Consider the following 7,827-nt stretch of genomic DNA (forward strand, 5'->3'; position numbering starts at 1 on the left):
TTGTAAAGGTGATGCACAGAGGGTTTACAGTTACATAACCCAGATACTAAGTACCTAGCTACAAAGTACATTTCCTTTTGAACTGTGTCACCCCTCCCTCGTTCTCTCCCAGTTTTTCCCTTCCCAGCATCCCTCCCCGCCAAGCTGTATATAGTTTATTTCCAACATGGTTTTTGGAGTTCGGCTTCTCTGATTCCACCCCAGAATGCGAGCTGGAGTCTGTGGGTGAGAGCCGAGGCTTCTTCATATACACGCATCTTAGGTATTTTCCACTAACCTTGCAGAAGCCCTGGAGTAGGTGACTCTAAGTGATTTTAGTAACTACTTCTTCCATGGAGGGGAAAATAGTTTACAAGGTTCACACACTCCCTGTGAAGCTGTAACTCCCCTGGTCAGAACCTTATCTGGCTTGTCATTAAACCTGGATTCCAATACACCCTTGTGTCTACTGAGATACAGAAGGAACCCAGGACCCAGCGATCCTTCCCACAGCAAGGTCCTTTTCCTTGAGGTCCCATCCTCCCAGCCATCAGCTCTCTCCCAACCCCTCTGATGAGTTATCTCTCTAATTAATTCGCACTGCCCCCTGCTGGAGCATGGCTTATAGCCACCGTCCTAACAACCATTTCATCTCTTAAAGGTGTACTACACCTGCCTAAATGACCTCTGAGGAAAGGAGAGGACAGGAAAGAGGGAACAGAGGGAATCTAAATGAATTAAAGATTCATGTCTGTTTGGGGCCAGAAAGATGACGGAGGATCTGTAAGTACAAACACGCTACTAATTACCTTCAACGCAATTACTGAAATCTTGTTCAGCATGTATTATTACCCTGGCTTCATAGATGAAAAAAAAATCAAGCAGAGGGGATTAAAAAGTTTATTCAAAACCGAGCACCAGTGGCTCACGCCTATAATCTCAGCTACTCAGGAGGCTGAGCTCTAAGGATAGTGGTAGGAATCTCATCCCAAGAAGGAAAGTCTATGAGACTCTTATTTCCAATCGATCAGCAAAACATGGGAAATGGAGCTGTGGCTCAAGTGGTAGAGCACCAGCCTTAACTGAAAAAAATTTAAGTTCAACCTGACAGCATTTAAACACAGATCTGTCTGGTGTCAAAGTGAAACTTGACAGCATGTTTTGTATTATTTTTCCCTCTCAGATCTACATGTAACTATGGCTTTTAATCCTTCTTTCTAGATATTAATGCCAGAGTTTACTGCTGCTGTACAAGAAACAACCTCTCTGAGTGTGAAACTGAAAGGAGTTTGGCCCGTAGGATCTTCATCCATTCACATGCGAGTGTTCACCAGACCTCGCACATTACCCTGAGCCGCATTAAGGATGCATGCCAGCCTATCATTCTTTACACTCCCTAGCGTGTTGGCACTGGATGGATTTATGTACCACTAAACTTAGATCGCTTAGAACACCTCATTGCCTGAGCCCTTGGTAATGCTGATAAAATATATGCAGCTGCACTTATGAATCATTCATCTTTACTTCCATTTAATAAAATTGAAAATAATGTTTTCCAAGCAGTTGTTGGCTAGTTGCAGCTCGCTTGGGGACTAGCTGTGGTTACGTCTGATGCACACTGGCTTTGCTCAAGTAGTATGTGATTTTCTTCGGGTCATTTTTATACATTTCTTTGCAGATGGAATTAAGAGACTTCCTCATCATTTATAAGCCAATTCAAATGTAACTGCATGCACAGAAGTCCCTTCTGTGGGCTCAATATGGCACTCACTGTTTATACGTTCAAATTTTGAATCCCAAATCTCCACATTAAGTGGGAGCTTGGGGTGGTGGGTAATTCATTCCTGAAGACGGAGACCTTTTGATTGGATTGTTGGGCTTAAAAGAGACATGAGCCAGGTTCTAATTGCCCACACTGAGTAGTTCTAGCTACTCGAGGGGGCAGAGACCCACAAGATCACAATTCAAAGCCAGTCCAGGCAGAGAAAACTCCATGAGACTCCGTCTCCAAAATAAACAACAGCACTGGTTAGAAGGGTAGAACACTAAACTAAGCTAGCAAGCCTAGCAAGAGCAAGACCCAACGTTCAAACTCCAGTACCACAGAAAAGGGGGACAGGGACAGCAGGAGATAACCACTAAAGAAGAGACCATGTTCATCCAGTCAACACAGTCTCTTTATCAGCACAATTTGGCTAAGAACTGGTAATCCCAGCTACTCAGAAGGTGGAGATCTGAGGATAGTGATTCAAAGCTGGCTTTGAATCCATAAGACCTTACATCAAATAAACTACCCTCTAAAAAGCCAAAAGTGCTACTGTGGCGCAAGTGGTAGAGTGCTAGCCTTGAACAAAGAAGCTCAGAGACACCATGTAGGTCCTGAGTTCAAGCCTCATGACCAGCATACACCCACCAAAAGAAAGTACGATTTGCCAGGGGCCAGTGGCTCACACCTGTAATCCTAGCCACTTGGGAAGTTGAGATCTGAGCATCACAGTTCGGAGCCAGCCCCAGTGGATAAACTGTCAAGACTTATTTCCAATTAACTAACAAAAAATAGCTAGAACCTGAGGCATGTCTCAAGTGGTAGAGTGTTAGCCATGAATAAAAAAGCTGAATGAGAGCATGAGCCCTAAATTCAACTCACCCAGTACCAGTAAAAATAAGTAAATAAAAATTAACTAATTAAAGATAGCCTTGTTGAAGAACTCAGGTTATAATAGACAATCCGATGGAAGCATACAGGTGTCAAGCATTCTAATTTGTTTTGATGACAGGTGAGCAGTGAGGTAAGGTATGTTGATAAAAGTGTCCTTCATTGAACACCAGCCACTTCCAGCCACCCCAGATCTCAGATAACACGAGGCTAAAGCAGACCCCCTCATACCTGGAGTGGATTATCCATCAGGCACTTGGGGATTAAAAAAAAAGAAAAGAACACCATGAGCCATGCCTGTGATTCATGTTTTACTTCAGAATAAACTACACTTTCCCCCTGACTACATTATCTTAACCTGACCACTGGCATTCTTGCACTAACACAATTATGGAAGAGGTTGTCTTTTCATTAAATGTTTTGTCCAGTTTTTATTAGGATACGTTACTAGTACGGGAGAAAATTGTGAAAATTCCCCAGACGCGTTTCCGAGTACTTAGAGAGGGTCAGTAATGCCTTTCTCTTTATGTCAGCCTAATGATTGCTTAAAGTCTTTCCTTGAGTTACTTCTGTGTGCTATACTAGAGACTGAACCCAAGGCCGGTGCATGCTAGCCTAGCCCTCTATCATTGAACTACCTCCCTGCCCTGTACACATGATTTTAAAAAAGAAAGAAAAAAGGCCAGGCTCACATCTGTAATCCTAGCTACTTTGGAGGTTGAGATAAGAAAAATCTTGGTTCAGAGCCTCTCAGGACATAAGACTCGAGAACCCAAAGAATCACCAAAAAGCCAGCAATGGAGCGGTGGCTCAAATGGTAGAGTACTAGTCTTGAGCAAAAAAGCTCAGGGACAGCACCCAAAGTCCTGAATTCAAGCCCCAGTATTGACACACAAAAAAAGGAAAGAGAGAAAAAAGGAAAGAAGGGAGGAAAGGAGTCAGAGAAAGGGAGGGAGCAAAGGAACAAAAAGAAGAGGAAGAAGGAGAAGAAGAGGAAGAAGGAGAAGTAGAAGCAGAAGCAGCAGCAGCAGCAGAAGAAGAAGAAGAAGAAGAAGAAGGAGGAGGAGGAGGAGGAGGAGGAGGAGGAGGAGGAGGAGGAGGAGGAGGAGGAGGAGGAGGAGGAGGAGGAGGAGGAGGAGGAGGAGGAGGAGGAGGAGGAGGAGGAGGAGGAGGAGGAGGAGGAGGAGGAGGAGGAGGAGGAGGAGGAGGAGGAGGAGGAGGAGGAGGAGGGGGAAGGTAAGAGAAGGAAGGAAGGAAGGAAGGAAGGAAGGAAGGAGGGAGGGAAGGAGGGAGGGAGGGAGGGAGGGAGGGAGGGAGGGAGGGAGGAAGGGATTCAAATTATGAGCAGGAGAAAAATCAGATCTGGGTGTTCATTCTATATGATGCATAATCTCTCAATAGCTTCACAAAAGTATTTTGTGTGTTCCTCTTCAGTGTAGCATTGTACCCAGTGTAATTTATTAGAAAGAAACTAAGGAAGGCCTAGGACAAAGCTCCTTTTCTAGGCTGACTGTATTCCTGACTCTGAACTGAAAGAGCATCTCAGCTTTCTCTGTTTCCACATGAATCCATCGGTCTTGTCGGGCATCCATCCATATAGCCTCTCTGAGCTCTCTCACTTCATCTCTCCCTGACCTTTTCTCTCCAGCTGTATATCTGTTGTCAAAGATCTGCACGCTCGACCTTGCCTACTTTGATCAAACACAAAAGAGGAAAGAAGAAAGCGTCCTTGTACTATGTCCAACAGAAAGTGTCTGGTAGCAGAGCCTTTTGTTTTTTACAAAGACATTTTCCTTAAACTTAGCTATGTAAGAATTATGGCTGCATTGGTAACAGGGACTGTTTTACAATTAATTTTACTCTTTATAAAAAAAAAGATTTTAATTGCTCTGAAGCTTTGTTTCGTCCTTCCTCTTACTGCAAATTTTATTGCAAAATATATTCATTTGTTTCTGACTCTGGGAAAATTCAAACCTTATGGTAGGAAAAAAAATCAAAAGAGTAGGGAGATGTTTTCTTTTCTGTTCTATAATTTAATGTGTAAATAAAGTCAAAATTTAACAACTACACATTTCTCTGTAGTTATTCATATCATTCAGGCTGACTGCTGGGAGAAAAGAAAGATTCTCTTTTTGGTTTCTTCAAACCTTTTTTTAAAACCATTAAGCTTTTTTTCCTATTGATCCAAGCAATAAAAGACCTAATGTTCCTTGAACAACTTATATTTGAAAATGCTTTTGGCTTCCTGAAATATTCAAGTTTTATAACATTGAGGATCTTTTTTCAATAAAGTAGAGTTCCAGAATATAGGCAAATTTCCCACCAGGGACTTTTGAAATATTTGGGTATAGCAAGCAATTTAATTTCAATACTAAGAACAGTTCTTTCATCTCACACATTCTTCTATGGTCTGGTAGAGTTATACTTCTGTATCCTTCTATAAAACCAATTAATATTTGCTAAAGTGCATCCATCACTAAGCTACATTAATATCTGCTTATTTAAAATGCATAGTAACTAATTTTGGTGATCTGAACTCAGTCAGAGCCACAGTTTGTGCAGAAGAGATGGTTTTGTGTTGCTGCAAAACAACCCCAGCAATGTAATGATGGCTTGCAAGTAAAACATATGCTCAAACTGATGGTTGTCCATGCTCTACACTCCATTAAGTGTGATGCGATGAACATTTTAGTTGCTTTTCCATCTGTATCCTCCAAGCACCTCCTAGGCATGTGTAAGCCTTCCCTGGAGGGGTCTCGTCAGTAGACTCCATCTCTGCTTCTCCAACATTAGAGATAGATGTTGAATCACACAGCTGGAATGACACTGCCTCCCCTTTGCTCTAGACCATCTTGCCAGCACTAGAAACCCTCTGGAATTCAAGTGAGAAACGTCTTCTGTTTCTCTTTCCTTCTCCATGTAAAACCCAGACATGTGATAAAGGAGGGCCAGGTGGCCTGAAGGATAAATTTAAGTCACATAGATCTCGTAGGGACAAGTTACTCTTTCTAACCAGCAACATATCCCCAGAATGGATTCCTCTCCCAGAGTAGTCTTAGTCCTTATGCTTCTCAGCTCGCCTTTCCCTGACACCCACCTACTCACCAGTTCTATGGGATGGGGCTCAGGACACCCCTAAAATATGACAGAGGGAGTGCAGAATATGTTGCCTCTTGTTGTCACTGGCATCATTGTTGTTTGTTGGCTGTAGTCCAGGTTGGCCCCAGACATACATCCCAGACTGACCTCTAACTCTATCCTCTCCCTTAGCATCCAGAGAGCTGAGATTCTAGACATGTGCCCATGGGTAGGCACTCCATAATCAAGGGACGTACGTACAAAAAAATCGTATAATGAAACCCATCAAAAATATTGTTTAAGATGGAGGTGTAGGGCAGTTAAGAAAGAGTCATCTAGCCAGGTGCCAGTGACTCACGCCTATAATCCTAGCTACTCAGGAGGCTGAGATCTGAGGATCTGGGTTCAAAGCCACTCTGGGCAGGAAAGTCTGTGAGACTCTTATCTCCAGTAAAACCATTAGAAAACCGTAAGTGGCACTGTGGCTCAAGTGGTAGAGCGCTAGCCTTGAGCTGAAGAGCTGAGGGACAGCGCCCAGGCCTAGAGTTCAAGTCCCATGACCGACCAAAAACAAAAAGAAAAAAGAAAAGAAATAGTCATCTAGACTGTATGAATTTAATCAAAGTATGTAACATCACAATGAAATTCCTCTGTACAATTAATTTATGCTAACTGAAAACAATTGAGTGGCTATAATCCTAGCTACATAGGAGGCAGAGGTCAAGGGAGCATAGTTTGAAGCTAGTGTTGGTATAAAAGTCTCAACCAGGGGCTGGGAAGGTGGCTCAGTGGTAGAGCGCTTGCCTTGCATGCCTGAGGCCCTGGGTTCGATTCCTCAGCACCACATAAGCAAAAAGAAAAAAGCCGGAAGTGGCGCTGTGGCTCAAGTGGTAGAGTGCTAGGCTTGACTTGAAGAGCTGAGGGACAGCGCCCAGGCCCAGAGTTCGGGCCCCACGACTGGACCCAAAAAAAAAAAAAAAGTCTCAACCAATGGCTTGTGAATGGTGCTATGCACCTACTACCCAGCTATAAGAGAAGCACATGGGTGTGCTGTCCACAGTGACATCCAGGCCATCCCAGTGACATGGGGAAGCCCACGTGGAAGGATCACTGCCCAGGCTTATCTAGTGTGCAGGTGGGACTCAATCTCAAAAATACAGGTACTGGTGGCTCATGCTTGTAATCCCAGCTACTCAGAAGGCTGAGATCTGAGGGTTGTGGTTCACAGCCAGCCTGAGAGGGAAAGTGTGTAAGACTCTCATCCAATTAAACACACACACACACACACACACACCAGATATGGAGCTGTGGCTCAAGAGGTAGAGCTCTAACCTTGAGAAGAAAAAAAAAAAAAAAAAGCTCAATGACAGTGCCCAGGACTTGAGCTCAAGCCCCAGGACCAGCATACAAAACACTAATAGTAGTAATAATTAGTGCAAAAGGGAGCTGCATGTGTGGCTCAAGTGGTAAAATACCTGCCTATAACAAGCATGGGCCTTGACTTCAATCCCCAGTGTTGACAAATAATCTTAAATTATTAGTGTCTTCTTTATTGGGCTTTAGACCTTTCTGGACCCAGTATCTCTCTGTTCCTGCATGTTTCTCCCTTTTGAAATGAGGATTTCTGTCCTCAGCCCGATCCCCTCTCTTATTTAAGAAGGTGGAACTTGTTCATCTCACAGACTCATAGGGAAGAAGAATTCCCTCAGGACAAATCCTGCCTGGACCTCCCACACCCAACTCACATGAGACGCTGAACTTTGAATTTCTGTGTTGCTGCTGAAGTAACTGATTAGTGATTTAGTACATGAGAACCGTTGCGATGGAATGAATGCATTCTGTGGGTGAAATGGACCGGCGTTTGAGAGCCAGCAGTGGGCTGCTGAGACCGGATATGAATAAAGATCCCCACGTCCACACACTGGAAGAGCTGAGAGGTGGGTGAGACAGAGAAGATAACAGGATGAGGTCTTAAGGGCCGCACCCATGAACAGGTGAATGCTGTGACAGCAAACATGGCTATCACTCATGGGGCTTCCTGACCCTTCTTTTATTGAAAAAAAAAAGTCAGGTGCTGGTGATTCAAGCCTGTAATCCTAGATACTCAGGAGGCT

This window comes from Dipodomys spectabilis, unplaced genomic scaffold (assembly GCF_019054845.1).
Source record: "Dipodomys spectabilis isolate Male_0828 unplaced genomic scaffold, ASM1905484v1 ptg000050l, whole genome shotgun sequence".
NCBI classification, from domain to species: domain Eukaryota; kingdom Metazoa; phylum Chordata; class Mammalia; order Rodentia; family Heteromyidae; genus Dipodomys; species Dipodomys spectabilis.